Raw genomic sequence first — 20,852 nt, 5'->3', positions numbered from 1 at the left:
CTAGCTGCTGCTGTGTGAAAAAGGAGTGATTTTAATCATAATATCAGAAGAACCTAGATCCTGCACAGTTCAGCTGCAGGTCTCAATCCATAAAACCCAACGTTCAGGGCTGTTTGCATCCAGGGTTCTGATTTACACCGTTAAAGGCTGAAGTTTGGATCCAGATTTGGATTTCTCTCAAGTCCAGAAAGTTCAGGTTCAAGATTTTAACCACTGGGCCATGGCTAGGCCCTGGCTGCAGCCCAGGAAGAGGCAATCAGGTTGTAGCTGGGCTCCCTGACTCAGTTATTCCTGTAGTGCACATGGTGCCTAAATGTCAAATCAGGGGCAGTGAGCCTTCCTAAAAGTGGGGGGCCAGGACCCTCTGCCCCCTCTGTGGCCCTGCCCCTTCTCTTTCCCAGGAGGCCCTGTCCTCAGCCAAGCCGGCAGCTGAAGCCCGACCAGAGAGCCCGGGCCCCTCCACCTGTCCAGAGTGGGGAGCCTGAGAGGAGCCCCCGGCCCATGTCCCCGCACCCTGGGCCCACTGCCCAGGACAGGTGGAGGGTCCGTGGCTCCACACAGCTGCCCGGGTGGGCTCCAGCTGCTGGCCTGGCTGGGGGGTAGGGCCTCGCGAGGGAGAGGAGGGGCAGGGTGGGGCCCGTGGGGAAAAGTGGAGAGGCCATGGCCCCCTGGTCCCCGCTATTCTGGTGCCCCTGTGTCAAATGCTATGTCAGTTTCTGGCCCCTCTCATGGTCAGGCAATGCCCTGAAACATTAGGATCCCCAGCCTGTGTCACTTCAGGTTGTTAGAGATGCTGGATTCTGGAGACTCAAGTCCTCATCCTCCAGACAGGTCAAAGCTTTCCTCACACTCTGTGACACTAAGCTGCCTCGGCCCTGTTCCAGAGCAGGTGCGGGCATGTTGTGGATCAGAGTCTAGTCCCTGCCTCAGGCCCAGTCCAAAGCCTGAATAAAGGCAATCAGAGCCTTTCCATCATCTTCCGTGAGTTTTGGCTAAGCCCCCACGTCTTTAGCCTCTTTGCTGAGAGAGCCAGGCCAGGAGCCAGTTGGTGCCAGCTGTGTCCCCCTGTGACTTGTAGCCTGACTAATGCAACCCCAGATGCTACCTCTCACTCATAGAACTGAGTCATCCTCACTCTGGGTCTGGCTGCGCCATCTGTCTCAGTGATGCCCTGCAGCAGTGAGTTCCACAAATGGTGGTTGCTTTTTAAAATATTTCCTTTCTCAAATTTTTTTTTCAGATTAATTCAGTGCTAGTTAAAAACACCAGACTGACAACCCCATCTCCGCATGTGACTGAATATCTCCAGAGCAAGTACACCACAAGCAACCGCAGGGCAAATGTCTCCTCACTTCTCTGCTAATGTGCCTTAACTCTCTCCTGGAGTGACCATGTCGAGGAGTGAGAGGTCATTTCTTGTCATTACTGCTATTAACGATATGTACAGCAGCCCCTAAAGGTCCCACGGAGATCAGGGCATATGCATAGTCCGAGAAGGTCCCTGGTCTCGAGTTTAATCTAAATAAACAAGGGGTTGGAGGGGAAACAGATGCAGAGTGGGGACATGACTTGTCTAAAGGCTCACAGCCAGTCAGTGACAGAACTGGGTTAGGTCCCAGGTCTCCAGACTATGCCCTGTCCATTAGACCACGCTGCCTCTCCCAGCACTCTCACCACAGACACCTTGTCAAGGCCTGGGCATGGGAGGCCCGTAGCAGAATTGGGCCCTCGGCCTCTTAGCCTCACTCACTGGCACCTGCCCTTGTTTAATGGGCAAGGACAGACAGGACCAGCGGTGCGTCTCCCTTCAAGCTGAAGGTCAGGTCACAAACATCCAACGGCTGCTCACTTCCTGGAACTGTTGCTGTCCCCGTCATCCCACCCTACCCTGGCTCAGGCTACCAGGGCGAGGCATCAGCACGCGGGCGTTTTGCGTGTCGCGGGCAGGGCTGTGTTTCCACTCCAATAAGAGCCATGCTAACAGCTTGCTAAGTCACTGGCTAATGGATCTGCATTGCTGAGATGCTTTCCAAAGCCTGTGGTGGATCACTGACACCTAGCAAGAGATGGAGCCATCTCAAAGCACTCCCCCTGCCCCCCAGGAGAGAGAGGAGGAGGAGAAACATAGCGGGAGCAAATAGGAGGGTCTCTTATTTTTCTAAGACGTCCTTAGTAGCTGGTATAATTGTCCCGGCTAGAAAGAGGCCAGCAGTAAGAGTGCAGTCAGAGTGACGGATGACAGTAGGAGCTCGCACTCTTCGCGTCAGTGCTATAATTAACGAGGGAAATATGAGTTTCATGAGCTCTCAGACATGATCTTAGCGTGCAGCGAAAAGGAACCAATGATGATATTTCCCCCACCCCCCTCCTCCAAACCCATGGGAGAACAACAACAGCAGCTGTGTTGATAATTGTACTCAGGCCAGCACAAGAAGTCATGTCGCTTAATGAACTACTGGAAGGCACGCAGATACTATAGTGAGGAGCATGGTATAAAAACCTATACAGAACAAAATAGAAACCGCCAGGGAAAACCTAGCTGCCATAACAATAAACCCTAATGCAGTGCTTTACACTGGTAGATCTCAAAGTGCTTTCCAAAGAGGTCAGTATCATAATCCCCATTTTACAAATGGGTAAGCCGAGTCACAGAGTGTCTCACCCTAAGTAACCCAACAATCAAGGGGCAAAGCTAAGAATGGAGCCCAGATCTGAGGAGTCCCCGGCCCATGCTCTGTCAGGATAGGTTGTAGTGCTGGTGACTAACTCAGTGGGTTTTTAAGGCAATACTGACTTATGTCCCAATGTGACACTAGGCTGTGCTTTATCCAGGAGATGTAAAACTAAGGTCCGGAACCCCTTGTGATCATTGAAGATCCCGTTGCACTGTTCACAGGAGTAGAGAGAAATGGTCTCCTGGGCACATCCTTTCTGTCTCCCTAAATTCACCCTGTAGTTTCAGTCACACACTGTAGTGAGGTTCTGCTGTGCATTGCTAGGGGGCTGTTATACCCCACCCAAGAGACAGCTGCAGTTCAGGGCGAACCAAGGGATTCCTGTGTATTATCTGATGAAGTGTTTGGGGGCCTTTGGGGCGAAGCCTCTCTAGCACGTAGATGGACTATGATCACATTTGTCTTCAAAGCTGATCTACAATTCGCACAAGGGAGGGGTTGCAGGAGAGGTCCCCAGAGAAGCAATTTCTTGCTGCTCAGAAGCCCATTTAGTAGAACCAGTTGGAAATTTTCAGATGAAATGTTTTTCAGCTGAGAAAATGCCATTTTGTCAAAATCAAAACTTTCTGCGGGCCTGTGTCCATTTCAATGAGATTTTGTTCCGCAAAAATATCAGACCAAGACACTTTGACCTTAGCAGGTTTTCCATTTCAAACCAACATTGTTTCTAAATGTATGTGACATTGAACATTATCGTATGAAATGCAGTCAAAATCAGAATAAAATGTTTTGATCTTATTGAACCGGAACATTCCCATTGACCTGAAATGAAATGTTTTCCCAAGTTTGCTTTTGACCTCGCAGAACTTCCTGCAAAACGAAAACTCTGCTTCCCACGTAATTTGCCTGCTTAGGAAAAACAAGGCTATTTGGGAGCAATAGGCAAGACAAAAAATCAAGTTGGAGAAAGCTTGAGGGAGCATTTCCACTCAAGTGCCAGAGGACAGATGAAGCCTGACTTCAGCAGTAGCCACATAGGAAAGTCCCAGAGATGGGAATGGGGAAAATCACTATAACTCTCCAGCCTGGCTGGACAACACAAAAGCCTGACCCAGCATCTTCCCTGGGTATAACCTCCCTGCACACAACCCACTGATGGCAGAAGGGGGCGGGAGAGAAGGGGTGTTATCCTAAGTGCTTTGGCAACAACCTGGCTCCTGCTGCTCAGCCTTCCCCACCATGCATTTTCCCTGCTTTATTTATTTTTTTGTCTTGAGCGTTGCAAGGCTTCATGGGAAAAGGTTTGAACCAGCCGTCCCTCCTCTCGTCATCCCAGACTGCTGCGCTGGGCATCACAAAATGCGGAAGAGATGGCCAGCCCTCTGTGGAGATAGAGGCGGTTAGGGACTATTTAGAAAAGCTGGACGTGCACAAGTCCATGGGGCCGGACGAGTTGCATCCGAGAGTGCTGAAGGAATTGGCGGCTGTGATTGCAGAGCCACTGGCCATTATCTTTGAAAACTCGTGGCGAACCGGGGAAGTCCCGGATGACTGGAAAAAGGCTAATGTAGTGCCAATCTTTAAAAAAGGGAAGAAGGAAGATCCTGGGAACTACAGGCCAGTCAGCCTCACCTCAGTCCCTGGAAAAATCATGGAGCAGGTCCTCAAAGAATCAATCCTGAAGCACTTGCATGAGAGGAAAGTGATCAGGAACAGCCAGCATGGATTCACCAAGGGAAGGTCATGCCTGACTAATCTAATCGCCTTTTATGATGAGATTACTGGTTCTGTGGATGAAGGGAAAGCAGTGGATGTATTGTTTCTTGACTTTAGCAAAGCTTTTGACACGGTCTCCCATAGTATTCTTGTCAGCAAGTTAAGGAAGTATGGGCTGGATGAATGCACTACAAGGTGGGTAGAAAGCTGGCTAAATTGTCGGGCTCAACGGGTAGTGATCAATGGCTCCATGTCTAGTTGGCAGCCGGTATCAAGTGGAGTGCCCCAAGGGTCGGTCCTGGGGCCGGTTTTATTCAATATCTTCATAAATGATCTGGAGGATGGTGTGGATTGCACTCTCAGCAAATTTGCGGATGATACTAAACTGGGAGGAGTGGTAGATACGCTGGAGGGGAGGGATAGGATACAGAAGGACCTAGACCAATTGGAAGATTGGGCCAAAAGGAATCTGATGAGGTTCAATAAGGATAAGTGCAGGGTCCTGCACTTAGGACGGAAGAACCCAATGCACAGCTACAGACTAGGGACCGAATGGCTAGGCAGCAGTTCTGCAGAAAAGGACCTAGGGGTGACAGTGGACGAGAAGCTGGATATGAGTCAGCAGTGTGCCCTTGTTGCCAAGAAGGCCAATGGCATTTTGGGATGTATAAGTAGGGGCATAGCGAGCAGATCGAGGGACGTGATCGTTCCCCTCTATTCGACATTGGTGAGGCCTCATCTGGAGTACTGTGTCCAGTTTTGGGCCCCACACTTCAAGAAGGATGTAGATAAATTGGAGAGAGTCCAGCGAAGGGCAACAAAAATGATTAGGGGAATGGAACACATGAGTTATGAGGAGAGGCTGAGGGAGCTGGGATTGTTTAGCCTGCAGAAGAGAAGAATGAGGGGGGATTTGATAGCTGCTTTCAACTACCTGAAAGGGGGTTCCAAAGAGGATGGCTCTAGACTGTTCTCAATGGTAGCAGATGACAGAACGAGGAGTAATGGTCTCAAGTTGCAGTGGGGGAGGTTTAGATTGGATATTAGGAAAAACTTTTTCACTAAGAGGGTGGTGAAACACTGGAATGCGTTACCTAGGGAGGTGGTAGAATCTCCTTCCTTAGAGGTTTTTAAGGTCAGGCTTGACAAAGCCCTGGCTGGGATGATTTAACTGGGAATTGGTCCTGCTTTGAGCAGGGGGTTGGACTAGATGACCTTCTGGGGTCCCTTCCAACCCTGATATTCTATGATTCTATGATTCTATGATTTAGTGCGACATATACAGCCGGCCGTAGGCTCCTCTCTTATCGCATAGGTCCAGCATGGGCCCTGGTGGCACACACTTCCACCATCCCATCCCATCGCTGCTCTGGAAGCCATACCTCTAGGGCAGTTCACTGGTCATTCAGACCTCAGCCTCTCTGCTGGGATGGAGAGTGCCAGATTGGCTTTGGCTGTGTGCACACCTATTTCCAGGGGAACGGAATGAAGACCCCCAGGTGGCTTTCTGGCACATAACCAGTCAAATTCCTTGAAAACTACAGGAAGTAAAAGGACTGAAAATCTAAATGCTAGATCAGGAGTGGGACTACATGCCCACGCAAGAGGAAAGAGCCTTCCTCATAATGCTCTGAAGATGATGCAAACCTGCATAGTTCCAGGCACGCAGGAGTAAGCAGATATGTCATAATCATTTACCCCCGTCCCGCTTTGATGCAGGGGCAAGGAGTGGGCAGAACCTGGGCTCCACCCCCACCACTCACTGGCCAACAGCTGAGCTGGTGCAAGGGGTGTCATAATTTGCACCTGGCATAGGCCAGCAGCACATGGCTACCCCTTGGAAAAGGTGGGGCAGGGCAGAGATGTGTCTCTGAGGCACAGCACTGCCCTGGGGCTATACACCGCACCTTGCCCCAGGCTGTGTCTGACACACCATATCGCTGCATGTACGCATGAGAAGAGGTCTCCAGTCCATTCATTCCCTCTGCTGAACTGGGTCACAAATCCCGCAGCTCGGTAGAAACTTAAAATACACCTAATAAATAGAAGTGCCCTTGACCCTGCTCTGCTCTCAGCTTAGCTGCTGCTGCTGGAGTGTTTTCTTAGGCCTCGTTTGCCAACCTTTCTCCAGTAGTTCAATAATATTTATTAGGAACTTATTGTTCTCTGTGGGATTTTTATATTTAGCTGCCTATACAGGAAACCCACATTTTTATTGCTCTTGGACGCTGCATCTCTCTCTGTGGCTCCTCAAGGCTGGTGTTTTTGGGGTTGTTGGGTTTTTTTTCCTCAGCTCCCTTTTGTCTCTGCCCCTACTCCCATTCCCTACTAATGCAAATCACTTATCTATGAAGCATAAGAACCTAAGAACAGCCATAGTGGGTCAGACCAAAGGTCCATCTAGCCCAGTATCGTGTCTTCCGACAGTGGCCAATGTCAGGTGCCCCAAAGGGAATGAACAGAACAGGGAATCATCAAGTGATCCATCCCCTGTCGCCCATTCCCAGCTTCTGGCAAACAGAAGCTAGGGACACCGTCAAACACCAAGCAAACACCAGGTCAGACAGTTTGCCAGGCTTAAGGACTCCGGATGGCTCCACCTGAGACTGAATCATCTTTGAGCATCGTGTCTGCTCAGCTCAGTGACCGACGTAGAGATGCACGAGGCAGCGTGAAGCAGCCTGCGCCGTATGTAAGAGGGCTGCCATGTCACCTGAGTTTGGAGAGGAGCAGACCTGAAGTATCTTCTGGTCTGCCGGGGCCTCCCCACAATGCATTGACTAAAGGCCTACTCTGTAACACGAGGGACATGGATGCGAAGTGAAATTCCCTGGCTTGGGGGGTTTGGACTCCACTATGGGGTTGGGGTTTGATGCTCCTGCTTCTGTTCACATACCCATAGCTCTCATTGAGCTCACATGAGTCTAAACAGCAGCATAGCCGCGGCAGCCCGGGCCGCGGAGACAAGTCTTAGCCGTGCTGTGTACGCACCAAGCTCAGGTGGGTTTGTCCCCCACGTAGCTGTTCAAAGCCCAGTTCTAGGTAGGCAGATGCCGATGGTGGGGAAGAGGCCAAGGCCTAACTGAAAAGTTGAGACTGAGCCCCCCTCTTGTCCTTCAGAAAGGTTGTGGTATGAGCAAAGCCTGTACCTCCTGAGCAATGGATAAAGGTCCCCAGCAGCCCTGAAAATGTGAGGAGAAAAACTCCATCTGCTATTTGTTTGGGGAACCTGGTCAAAAGATTAAAGAACAGCAGTGATTTCGCTGTGAGTGTCAGAGATTTCAGTGTATTTACATGCTTTGCAATTTGGTCTGGAGGGGCCGCAGAGCCTCTAAGCAAAGTGACCCACGACTGGAGACAACAAGAGGATTTATGTTAGTCCCAGTAGCACAGGCCAGGTTCTTTCTGAGAGTGGGCGAAGCGAGTCAGGCCCAGAGCCAACCTTCTACCAAGCCCGAGCAGAGACAGAACTTTGGCTTTTTTCCACATGCCTGCAAACTCTCTAGATCCTTCCAGGACCTGACGACAAGACAAGACAGCCTATACTTGCCGTGTCCCCATTCTGGGTTTCCCAGTCAGAGTGGCGAGGGGAAGCATGCTAAGGCATTTGCGTTGTTGGCGGGTTAGCCAAACTGACTCCGAGAGGGAGAAGAAAGCACCCCTCCCACCTCCAAGGTGGCCATTACGGGCTAGAGCCTGTCACTGTTACCCACGTGGACTAGTCCCATTATTTTCAATGGGTCAGACTGTGGAGCTCCTACGTAACCAGATGTGCAGGTGTGAGGTGAGCCTCAGAGCTCGGAGGTGTAGAGAGATGGAACTCTCTGCTCCCTCTATAGGGGGAAAAGCTCCAGTCAGTCTCATTGACATGAATTATAAGGTAGTTCACCCATAGGTCCACATACTGTGTTTTAGAGTAACAGCCGTGTTAGTCTGTATTCGCAAAAAGAAAAGGAGGACTTGTGGCACCTTAGAGACTAACCAATTTATTTGAGCATGAGCTTTCGTGAGCTACAGCTCACTTCATCGGATGCATACCGTGGAAACTGCAGCAGACTTTATATACACACAGAGAATATGAAACAATGCCTCCTCCCACCCCACTGTCCTGCTGGTAATAGCTTATCTAAAGAGATCATCAAGTTGGGCCATTTCCAGCACAAATCCAGGTTTTCTCACCCTCCACCCCCCCACACAAATTCACTCTCCTGCTGGGGTGGGAGGAGGTATTGTTTCATATTCTCTGTGTGTATATAAAGTCTGCTGCAGTTTCCACGGTATGCATCCGGTGAAGTGAGCTGTAGCTCACGAAAGCTCATGCTCAAATAAATTGGTTCGTCTCTAAGGTGCCACAAGTCCTCCTTTTCTTTATACTGTGTTTTGTCGCTTTAGCTGAAGTTTGCGTCTGTTCTGATTGTATAAATGATACTAGATTGTTACTGGAGCTATACTCATGAAAGGGCACAAGAATTGTGTAGGATATGCCCTGGAGTTAGTGGGTCACCCTGATCTTACAGGTAGTGCACTGTGGTTGAGGAAGGGGATTCAAGCGGTGGTAGAACATTGTGGCCTAGAAACCTGGAGATTTCTCCCAAACAGCAAGGACTCTGTCCAGGGAAGGGTTGTCTTTTGTTATGGACAAATCTGGAGAGTCTGAACCCTATGTAGAGTGATTCTGTGGGCGTGGGTTGGACTGGACTTGGACCAAGCTAAACTAAGCATAGTGGTGCAGAGCTGGCTTTGCAGCGGGGCCTGGCTGGACTGGTGGTGGTATAAGGGGGTTACGCTCACAGGGAGGCCCACCCACAGCAGCAGTGGTGCAGATGATGGCTCAGAACTGGACCAAATAGCTGCATGTTGACTGGGACCTGGTGGTGTGAACATCTTTGGACTAGAGCAGGCAGGTGGAAGAGAACCATGTCCTGATGCCCATGACTACCACTGAATCTAACTGGACGCAGGACTGGGGTTGGAGGTGGGAGAAGATTGTTGTCCCACAGCCTTACTGCACCTTGCCCCAAGGAGCAACGATGTGAGAGGAACAGAGCAGCGAAGGTGGGTCCTTCAGGCTGCCATCTTGGAAACTACAGGAAACTGGTCCTCCAAGGGCAAGCAACAGTCAGTCAGAGCCCAGCAAGCTCAGCTAAAAGGCACAGCAAGTCCCTAGCAGGGCAGTCCCTGGCTGGGAGCAGAGGGGCAGGGAGAGATGCTCCCTTCTGGCCAAAGCCGCCTGATGGGGTTTATCTCTGGCTGCACTGGCATAGCTGGCTTTGCAGGGAGAGAGGGACCTAAGAGTCATGGCCCGAGTGAAGGGAGAAGATAAGGGGGCCAGCTGGGAAGGGGCCCAGGGAAGTAGCAGCAGTCAATTGAATGGAGCTGTATGGGGCTGCTGTTTATGGTGTCCCTGGGCTGGAACTCGGAGCAGTGGGTGGGCCCTGGGTTCCCCCACCAGCAAAGTGGCGTGAACTTTGAGAAGGGTGGGACAAGCCCATGATGTCAGCCTCCGTTGCCCACATGTTAAATTTTCAGACAAGCTTGGGAGGAGCTCACGGTGAACATCTGCAAAATGACCCCACTGCCCTCCTTCAAATCCCTCCTCAAAACTCGCCTTTGTCGGAATGCCTACAAAAAATTTTGACAAGGGCTAGGTGGCCGCCATGCAAAGGCCGCTACCCATCCTGCAGACCAATATTGTCCCATCATTTCCTTGGGCTCCCCGGTCTGTTCATCTGTAACCATCTGTCGCTTCTTTGGAGCGGGACCCATCTTTTTGTTCTGTGTCCAGTGCATAGCACAGGGAGGTCCTGGTCCGTGACTATGGCTAAGATAATATAAATAATACACAGGGAGAAGATGCCTTGAAAAACCCCAGATGCAATGCAGATCATAGACCTTAGCAGCAGACATGCCAAACCTGTGAAAAAAACGCAGAAATTGGGCTTGGTTTTGGCTTAATTGGCTTGCAAGTTGCTTGTTGGCTCGTTTTTGGCTTGTAGTTTGTTGCTTCTTTTTTTTGATCGGTTCCCAGCAAGCAGGGGCAAGGGGGGACAAGCAGAGACAAGGGCGGGAGAGAGTCAGGGGTGCCCAGCAGGCCCACCACAGTCCCAGACTGCATGCTGGGATGGGGGGGGGGGATCTAGTCACACAGAGTGTTGGGGTTCTCGGGGATTGGCTTGTTTTGGCCTTGTTTTGAAATGGGATTAGTTTGATTTTTGGCTTATTGTGAAAGTCGGGTGCTTATTTACCGCATGAAAGCTAGCAACTGTGCTTAGCAGTCTAAAGAGTGGAAATACATTTTGCCTCTTAATTAAACCTTCCCAGCTAAGTACTTAGGCTTCCTTAATTAAATCTTCCAAAAGTATTTAGGCATCTAACTTCTACTAAAATCAATGGAAGTTAAGAGCCTAAATACTTTAGAGGGTCTGGGGCCTTACTCCCTTGACAAAAACTTTTTTCCCATGCATTGGCTCTCAGTCCTGCTCCATGTATTTGTAATAACGGTTTGACTTTATTGGGAGCTTTCCACGAGATTGGGCATAGCTGCTTGTCCTTGTTCCAGGCTCCCCACTGGATGCCTACATTTTCTGAAGGCCTTTTTCAGCCCTTGGGAAAGGAAGATGGAATAGACTCAGTGCCTCTACCCCATATCAATCTTCCCTTCCCAGCCCCAGAGCAATAGTCCCAAGCTTTTCTTTCCCCCCGTCCCACCCCCCCCCATCAGATCTGGAAGCCATGGCTAACTCACTTTAGCAGACTGTTTTAACTTTCCCTGCTTGTTAGCTGTGTTTAAGTAGGAGTGAACTCCCAGTCACCCTTTACTTGAATGAGGAAAATTACCTCATGCCCAGTCCTTTGTGAGTAAAATTCCCCTGCTGTTTCAACATCTCCCTTTTACAGGAATCCCAGTTGAAACTAAGAATTTCCCCTAATAATATTCACTCCAAACTTCCCCCTTCTGGCTTAGAGTTAAAGTTCGTCGTGGGGGAAAATTAATAGAGTTCAAGGCCAGAGGGGAACATTATGATCTTAGCCTTACCTGTATAAGACAATTCCCCCACAAAGATTCCTATATCAAGCCCATAACTTCTGGTTGAGCTACAGCAGATCTTTGAGCAAGATACCCAATCTTGGTTTAAAGACTCCAAAGGATGGAGAACCCACCACAGCCATAAATAAGTTGATCTGGTGGTTAATTGCCCTCACTGTTAAAAATGTGTCTTATTTTTAGCCTGAATTTATCGAGCTGCAGATTCCAAGCATTGGGTCTCATTATACCTTTGCCTGCTAGGGACCATCTAGTGTGACCCTATGCATAACACAGATGCGAGAATTTCACTGTGATTTCACCATGGGAAAGGAATGAGGGTAGAGAGAGAGCTAGAGAATAGGGACCCAGCCTTTTGAGAGTGTTCTGGCTCCTCTGTGGCTTCTGGTGGAAGCTCCTGGTGGCTAGAGCTGCCTGCAGGGGGTGGCTGGTGTGTCCCTGAGAGGGGAGGAGGATGGAAGAGAAGTTTAGATGTATCTGGCAGGGCAATGTTGGGGAAAGTTTGCTAGCTTCACTCTACCGGTCAGATAAAGGACATTGGTCCCCAGGGCTGTCACACCCATCCCTTCCTCCAGCTCCAACCTCGCTTATATCTATTTAAAACATGAGCAAATAAAGCTTTTTCCTCCAATCCTCCATGCTCCCTCCAGTACAGGACACTCCTACATGCAGCATTTTCAGCCAAGTGTGTCTAAGGCCTGTGTCCGGAACGAGGAGGGAGCTCAGTGTGGTTGCCTGTTGGTGACCCAGGAGAAGAGCATCCCAGAGCGGCTTGAGATGCACACATGAGCAGGAACAGTCAACATGGATTCACCAAGGGCAAGTCATTCTTGACCAACCTGATTGCCTACTATGATGAGATAACTGGCACTGTGGATATGGGGAAAGTGGTGGATGTGATATATCTTGACTTTAGCAAAGCTTTTCATACCGTCTTCCACAGTATTCTTGCCAGCAAGTTAAAGAAGTATGGGCTGGATGAATGGACTGTAAGGTTGATAGAAAGCTGACTAGGTCATCAGGCTCAACGGGTAGTGATCAATGGCTCAATGTCTAGTTGGCAGCCAGTATCAAGCAGAGTGCCCCATGGGTTGGTCCTGGGACCGGTTTTGTTCAACATCTTTATTGATGATCTGGAGGATGGTGAGGATTGCATCCTCAGCAAGTTCGCAGATGACACTAAGCTGGGGGGAGAGGTAGATACACTGGAGGGTAGGGATAGGATACAGCAGGACCTAGACAAATTGGAGGATTGGGCCAAAAGAAATCTGATGAGGTTCAACAAGGACAAGTGCAGAGTCCTGCACTTAGGACGGAAGAATCCCATGCACTGCTACAGACTAGGGACCGAATGGCTAGGCAGCAGTTCTGCAGAAAAGGACCTGGGGATTACAGTGGATGAGAAGGTGGATATGAGTCAGTAGTGTTCTCTTGTTGCCAAGAAGGCTAACAGCATATTGGGCAGTATTAGTAGGAGCGTTGCCAGCAGATCGAGGGAAGTGATTAGTCCCCTCTATTCAGCACTGGTGAGGCCACACCTGGAGTATTGTGTCCAGTTTTGGTCCCCCCACTACACAAGGGATGTGGACAAATTGGAGAGAGTCCAGCGGAGGGCAATGAAAATGATTAGGGGGCTGGGGCACATGACTTATGAGGAGAGGCTGGGGGAACTGGGGTTATTTAGTCTGTAGAAGAGAAGAGTGAGGGGGGATTTGATAGCAGCCTTCAACTACCTGAAGGGGGGTTCCAAAGAGGATGGATCTAGACTGTTCTCAGTGGTGGCAGATGACAAAACAAGGAGCAATGGTCTCAAGTTGCAGTGGGGGAGGTCTAGGCTGGATATTAGGAAACACTATTTCACTAGGAAGGTGGTGAAGCACTGGAATGGGTTACCTAGGGCGGTGGTGGAATCTCCATCCTTAGAGGTTTTTAAGATCAGGCTTGACAAAGCCCTGACTGGGAGGATTTAGTTGGTGTTGGTCCTGCTTTGAGCAGGGGGTTGGACTAGATGACCTCCTGAGGTCTCTTCCAACCCTAATCTTCTATGATTCTATGATTGCGCTGGTGACGGAGCTGTCTGCCAGCACATTTGGAGAGCATGGACAGTTGACTGAGAACCAGGAGAACTTGACTGAATGGGCCACGCCTCATTTCCCTTTAAGTTACATGACCGTTTGGGGTATTTGGGTTGAAGCACAGTTAAATTTTGAGTTTGGGGACTCTAAAACACAAGTGACCTTGTTGGGAGAGACAAGGACAGACGTCGGCATTGAACGTGCCAGAGGCCGCCCTGACAGAGACCGCTGTCAGGCACTGTTGGGTGAGGGAGCCCAGGCAGCCAAAGAGAGGGGAAAAGTTACTGCTTGCAGCCGTGAATGCTTCTCTGGTGGTGAACCCGCAGATACTACTGGTCCCGCTCTGAGAGCAGAGCCAAGATTGCAGGGAAGCAGCAGCTTTGAGGGGATGGAATATGGAGAGTGGTGGCAGCTGGAGCAGAGCGGAGGGAGCTAGAAGGCAGTAGCAGCAGCCGTTTATCTAAGAGAGTCTGTGGTGGGCCTTGTTGCCCAGCAATTAAGGCTGAAATCAACTCGGCTCTGCCAGGTGGGAGCAGCCGAGGCAGCACTGGCCTGCCAGCACCATTAGACTTCTCCAGCTCAGGACAGCTAAGTGCGAGTGGGAAGGAAAGAAGCATCTAAATGCCCCAGCCACTCACCATTGCCCAAAGGGCTGAGGTTGGGACTGTGGTTAAGGCACCTTGGGGGATGGGCATCCTACCTCATGGACTTTGTTGATTTATTAATTGCTGGTTTTCCCAAGTTTATTCTCTTGTCCCATTGGCCCATTCTCGTCCTAACTGGAAGGTGGGATAGCAAGGCTGTGCAGTCCAGAGGAATTTTTGTCTAGTCATTAGAGCAGCACACTTGGGAGCTCGAAAGTTGGTTCTGTTCCTGGATTTTCCGCTGACCGCTGTGGCTGCAAGACAGTGTGTCGACGGCTACGGCACCTAGTGATGTATAGACTTTGTGCTGTGTCCCTGGACAGTGTGTGAATTTCACCCTATGGGCACTTGAACAAGTCACTTACACTCTTTGCATGTCAGTGCATCCATCTGTAACGGAGCTGAGTTATACCTACTCCCTTGTTGGGGACTTGAGAATGAATTCCTGTTTGCTAAGCATGTTTGAGAAAGCAGCTATTTAAGTACAGAGTTATTCCAGCCGGAGTAAGGCGGTTCAGAACAGAATGCAAGCTGTTTACAAATACTTGGATTTCAAGGCCAGTCCAAAGATAACCCAAGTCTAAGTTACATTCTTGGCAGGTGGCACATCACGACAAGTACTGCCAAGCTCATCCAAGAAGGAATGGCGCACCAAGCACAAATAGGATTGGACGCGAACTACCTGTTCTGGAAAGAATGGGCAGGGATGGAAACAATGTGAGACCTCTCCAATGCTATGATTGCAGGAAGCAGGAATGTGGCACTCGCCACGTATCTGTGATTCTGCTAAAGTTATTCCTGTAAAATTCACATGCTTTTATTAACTGTCCCCAGCTCATCTGGGCTGAAAGCTGGGGCAAGGGCCTGCTTGCTGTTGTCAGGGAAGATTGAGGAGTGAGAGCTTGAATGTTTTGGAAGGGACAATAAACGCTGAGCAGAGTCCATCCACAGGAGAGGAGACTACAGTGTGACTTTATTTGCAGTTGAGTTTTATTTGGCTTTGTGTCTTCATACCAGCTGCATCCCAGTGTGCTTTGCAGTGCAAACTCAGGCAGTTGTATGAGAAATATTAGCAGACTGGGAGAGAAATAAAGAGGAACTGGCAAAGGGGAGCAGAGATGCTTTCAGTGAGGGATGGTGAACCTCCAAAGCAGAACAGACATGAGCCTGAATCCTATCCTTGCGTGCGGATGCCCCTGTACTGTGCAGATTTGCAATTCCAATCTAGATTCTGCATATGAGACCTAACTCTACTCAGAAAATTGGAGTTTGGGGCTCAGCTCCGCACCAAGTCTGCATGTTTCTCCATGTCTTTGAATCTGGAGTCTGCAAAACTTGAGCAAGTCACTGAAGCCAAGATTTTCAAAAACAGTGTCTTAAAATTAGGCTCCGAAGTCCGTATTCAGTTGCCTAAATGAGTGCACTCACTTTACAGCAGGGCTGAGCACTCAACATTGCTTGCAATGGGAGGCGCTGGTTGCTCCACACTTATGAAAATCAGGCCATGTATTGGATTTAGGAGCTTAATTTTAAGCACCTGTTTTAGAAAATCTTGGCCTTGATCTTACCGGATTTCCCCAAAGGAGATAATAATACTCATAGACTTTAAGGCCAGAAGGGACCATTATGATAATCTAGTCTGACATCCTGCACATCGCAGGCCACAGAACTTCACCCACCCCCACCTCTAATAGCTCATAACCTCTGGCTGAGTCACTGAAGTCTTCAAATCTTGATTTAAAGACTTCATGTTACAGAGAATCCACTATTTACTATAGTACAAACCAGCAAGTGACCTGTGTCCCATGCTGCAGAGGAAGGCAGAAAGCCCCCAGGGTCTCTGCCAATCTGACCTGGGGAAAAATCCCTTCCTGACCCCATACATGGCGATCACTTAGACCCTGAGCATGTGGGTGAGACCCACCAGCCAGACACCTCAGAAAGAATTTTCTGTAGTAACTCAGAGTCCTCCCCATCTAGTGTCCCATCTGTGACCATTGGAGATGTTTGCTAGCAGTTGCAGATGGTCCATGTGCCACTGTAAACAATCTCTTCATGCCATCCCCTTCATAAACTTACCAAGTTCAGCCTTAAAACAAGTTAGGTTTTCTGTCCCCACTACTGGAAGGAGACCAAAGCCCTGAGATAAGTGGGGACATGGGATACCGGGAGGAAGCACGAGCAGGAGAGCGCGAGAGGGTAGGGCTCCTGCCTCATACTGAGAAAGAGGGACGATCAGCAAGTTATCTCACGTGCCTATACACAAATGCAAGAAGCCTGGGAAACAAGCAGGGAGAACTGGAAGTCCTGGCACAGTCAAGGAATTATGATGTGATTGGAATAACAGAGACTTGGTGGGATAACTCACATGACTGGAGTACTGTCATGGATGGATATAAACTGTTCAGGAAGGCAGAAAAGGTGGGGGAAGTTGCATTGCATGTAAGAGAGCAGTATGACTACTCAGAGCTCCGGTATGAAACTGCAGAAAAACCTGAGAGTCTCTGGATTAAGTTTAGAAGTCTGAGCAACAAGGCTGCTGTCGTGGTGGGAGTCTGCTATAGACCACCGGACCAGGGGGATGAGGTGGACGAAGCTTTCTTCCGGCAGCTAACAGAAGTTACTAGATCACAGGCCCTGGTTCTCATGGGAGACTTCAATCACCCTGATATCTGCTGGGAGAGCAATACAGTGGTGCACAGACAATCCAGGAAGTTTTTGGAAAGTGTAGGGGACAATTTCCTGGTGCAAGTGCTGGAGGAACCAACTAGGGGCAGAGCTCTTCTTGACCTGCTGCTCACAAAGTGGGAAGAATTAGTAGGGGAAGCAAAAGTGGATGGGAACCTGGGAGGCAGTGACCATGAGATGGTCGAGTTCAGGATCCTGACACAAGGAAGAAAGGAGAGCAGCAGAATACAGACCCTGGACTTCAGAAAAGCAGACTTTGACTCCCTCAGGGAACTGATGGGCAGGATCCCCTGGGGAATAACATGAGAGGGAAAGGAGTCCAGAAGAGCTGGCTGTATTTTAAATAATCCTTATTGAGGTTACAGGGACTAACCATCCCGATGTGTAGAAAGAATAGTAAATATGGCAGGCGACCAGCTTAGCTTAACAGTGAAATCCTTGCTGATCTTCAACAGAAAAAAGAAGCTTACAAGAAGTGGAAGATTGGACAAATGACCAGGGAGGAGTATAAAAATATTGCTCAGGCATGCAGGAGTGAAATCAGGAAGGCCAAATCACACACTTGGAGTTGCAGCTAGCAAGAGATGTTCAGAGTAACAAGAAGGATTTCTTCAGGTATGTTAGCAACAAGAAGAAAGTCAAGGAAAGTGTGCGCCCCTTACTGATTGAGGGAGGCAACCTAGTGACAGAGGACGTGGAACAAGCTAATGTACTCAATGCTTTTTTGCCTCTGTTTTCATGAACAAGGTCAGCTCCCAGACTGCTGCACTGGGCAGCACAGCATGGGGAGGAGGTGACCAGCTCTCTGTGAAGAAAGAAGTGGTTCGGGACTATTTAGAAAAGCTGGACGAGCACAAGTCCATGGGGTCGGACGCGCTGCATCCGAGAGTGCTAAAGGAGTTGGCGGATGTGATTGCAGAGCCATTGGCCATTATCTTTGAAAACTCATGGCAATCAGGGGAGGTCCCGGATGACTGGAAAAAGGCTAATGTAGTGCCCATCTTTAAAAAAGGGATGAAGCAGGATCCGGGGAACTACAGGCCAGTCAGCCTCACCTCAGTCCCTGGAAAAATCATGGAGCAGGTCCTCAAGGAATCAATTTTGAAGCACTTAGAGGAGAGGAAAGTGATCAGGAACAGTCATGGATTCACCAAGGGCATGTCATACCTGACTAATCTAATTGCCTTCAATGACGAGATTACTGGCTCTGTGGATGAGGGGAAAGCAGTGGACGTGTTATTCCTTGACTTTAGCAAAGCTTTTGACACGGTCTCCCACAGTATTCTTGCCAGCAAGTTAAAGAAGTATGGGCTGGATAAATGGACTATAAGGTAGATAGAAAGCTGACTAGATCGTCGGGCTCAATGGGTAGTGATCAATAGCTCCATGTCTAGTTGGCAGCCGGTATCAAGCGGAGTTCCCCAAGGGTCGGTCCTGGGGCCGATTTTGTTCAATATCTTCATTAACGATCTGGAGGATGGCGTGGACTGCACCCTCAGCAAGTTTGCAGATGACACTAAACTGGGAGGAGTGGTAGATACACTGGAGGGTAGGGATAGGATACAGAGGGACCTAGACAAATTAGAGGATTGGACCAAAAGAAATCTGATGAGGTTCAACAAGGACAAGAGCAGAGTCCTGCACTTAGGACGGAAGAATCCCAGGCACCGCTACAGACTAGGGACCGAATGGCTAGGCAGCAGTTCTGCAGAAAAGGACCTAGGGGTTACAGTCGACGAGAAGCTGGATATGAGTCAACAGTGTGCTGTTATTGCCAAGAAGGCCAATGGCATTTTGGGCTGTATAAGTAGAGGCATTGCCAGCAGATCAAGGGACGTGATCGTTCCCCTCTATGCGACATTGGTGAGGCCTCATCTGGAGTACTGTGTCCAGTTTTGGGCCCCACACTACAAGAAGGACGTGGAAAAATTGGAAAGCGTCCAGCAGAGGGCAACAAAAATGATTAGGGGACTGGAACACATGACTTATGAGGAGAGGCTGAGGGAACTGGGATTGTTTAGTCTGCGGAAGAGAAGAATGTGGGGGGATTGATAGCTGCTTTCAACTACCTGAAAGGGGGTTCCAAAGAGGATGGATCTAGACTATTCTCAGTGGTAACAGATGACAGAACAAGGAGTAATGGTCTCAAGTTGCAGTGGGGGAGGTTTAGGTTGGATATTTGGAAAAACTTTTTCACTAGGAGGGTGGTGAAGCACTGGAATGCGTTACCTAGGGAGGTGGTGGAATCTCCTTCCTTTGAGGTTTTTAAGGTCAGGCTTGACAAAGCCCTGGCTGGGATGATTTAGTTGGGGATTGGTCCTGCTTTGAGCAGGGGGTTGGACTAGATGACCTGAGGTCCCTTCCAACCCTGATATTCTATGATACTATGATACCCCCCCCTTGGAAGGCTGTTCCAGAACTTCAGTCCTCTGATGGTTAGAAACCTTCATCTACTTTCAAAAATAAAATTGTTTAGGGCCAGTTTATATCCATTTGTTCTTATGCCAACGCTGGCCCTTAACTTAAATAATTCCTCTCCCTTTGTGTTGTTTATCCCTCTGACGTATTCATAAAGAGCAATCATATCTCCCCTCAGCCCTCATTGTATTACACTAAACAAGTCAAGCTCCTTAAATCTCTTGTAAGGTGGGTTCTCCATACTGAACCATTGTAATAAAGTGCCTTGATATGGTTGGATTAAAAGTGCTAGGAAGTTCAGAATTGCTAATTATTGTTATGGCAGTAGTCACAGCTGGTGCTCTTACACATACTCTTACAAGATACTTTTCTTAGCCTGAGAGCCAATTTTTTAGTCTTGAAGAAATGGTGCGTTGGTTTTGTTGTGTGGCGATCCTTTGACAGAATCTGCGGCAGACAGCAGAAAGTTTGCTCTCTGCTTTAGTCTCTATATTTGCAGGCAATGACTGGGACAGAGTAGTTTGCTGGCAACGAGACACTAGCGCAGGGGCTGAGATTTCTGGAAGAGGGCGTGCCTAGGACTGGTTTGGACCACTTCTGGTCCAAGCCTGGTGAGTGTGTGTAAATAAAGCAAATTACACTTAGTCTATAACCAGACTTCATATAATTCATAATCATATCTCCTCTACTGGAAAGCCAATCTGCAAGCCCCCAGAATTCTGCAACCTCTCTGCCAAGGGGCAACATTGGCGTCAGCAGTTGGACACTGTTGTCAGAAAAAAGGGTAATATTATTTCAGTCCCTCAGGACACACGTCTTTCTGGAAAGATCTGGACAAATTGGAGAAAGTCCAAAGAAGTGCAACAAAAATTATTAGACATCGAGAAAATATGACCTATGAGGGAATATTGAAAAAGTTAGGTTTGTTTAGTCTGGAGAAGAGAAGACTGAGGGGGGACATGATAACAGTTTACAAGTACAATAAAGGTTGTTCCAAGAAGGAGGGAGAAAAATTGTTCTTCTTAACCTCTGAGGATAGGACAAGAAGCAATGGGCTTACATTGCAGCAAGGGAGGTTTAGGTTGGATATTAGGAAAAACTTCCTAACTGTCAGGGTGGTTAAGCAGTGGACTAAATTGCCTAAGGAGGTTGTGAAATCTCCATCACTGGAGATGTTTAACAGCAGGTTAGGCAAACACCTGTCAGGGAGGGTCTAGATAATACTTAGTCCTGCCATGAGTGCAGGGGACTGGACTAGATGACCTCTCGAGGTCCCTTCCAGTCCTGTGATTCCATACTCCATAACACATCTTTGGAGCTACAGTTCAAGAAATAAGCCTACTGCACACAGTATGCTAAGCCTCTGACGGCAAAGGGCTGCCAGTCTAGCCTCCCATGTCTGTGTGTTTTACATTACAAAGCTCATCCACAGTGCAACAAATTGGGACAGCTCTGGAATCCCAGTCATTGTCATCCAGCACGGCTTGATGCTTTCCAGGAACAGCCTGGTGGTGGGCCTCTATTTCTGACAGAGGAGATTATTTCATAATGTAATTAGATGAGGAGTTTAGGTTTACATGGGGCCTGGGGT

Source organism: Lepidochelys olivacea (genome assembly GCF_965140295.1).
Source record: "Lepidochelys olivacea isolate rLepOli2 genome assembly, chromosome: 4".
Classification (NCBI taxonomy): Eukaryota; Metazoa; Chordata; order Testudines; family Cheloniidae; genus Lepidochelys; species Lepidochelys olivacea.
The sequence above is the reverse complement of the archived record's forward strand: the minus strand, read 5'-3'. Positions refer to the sequence as shown.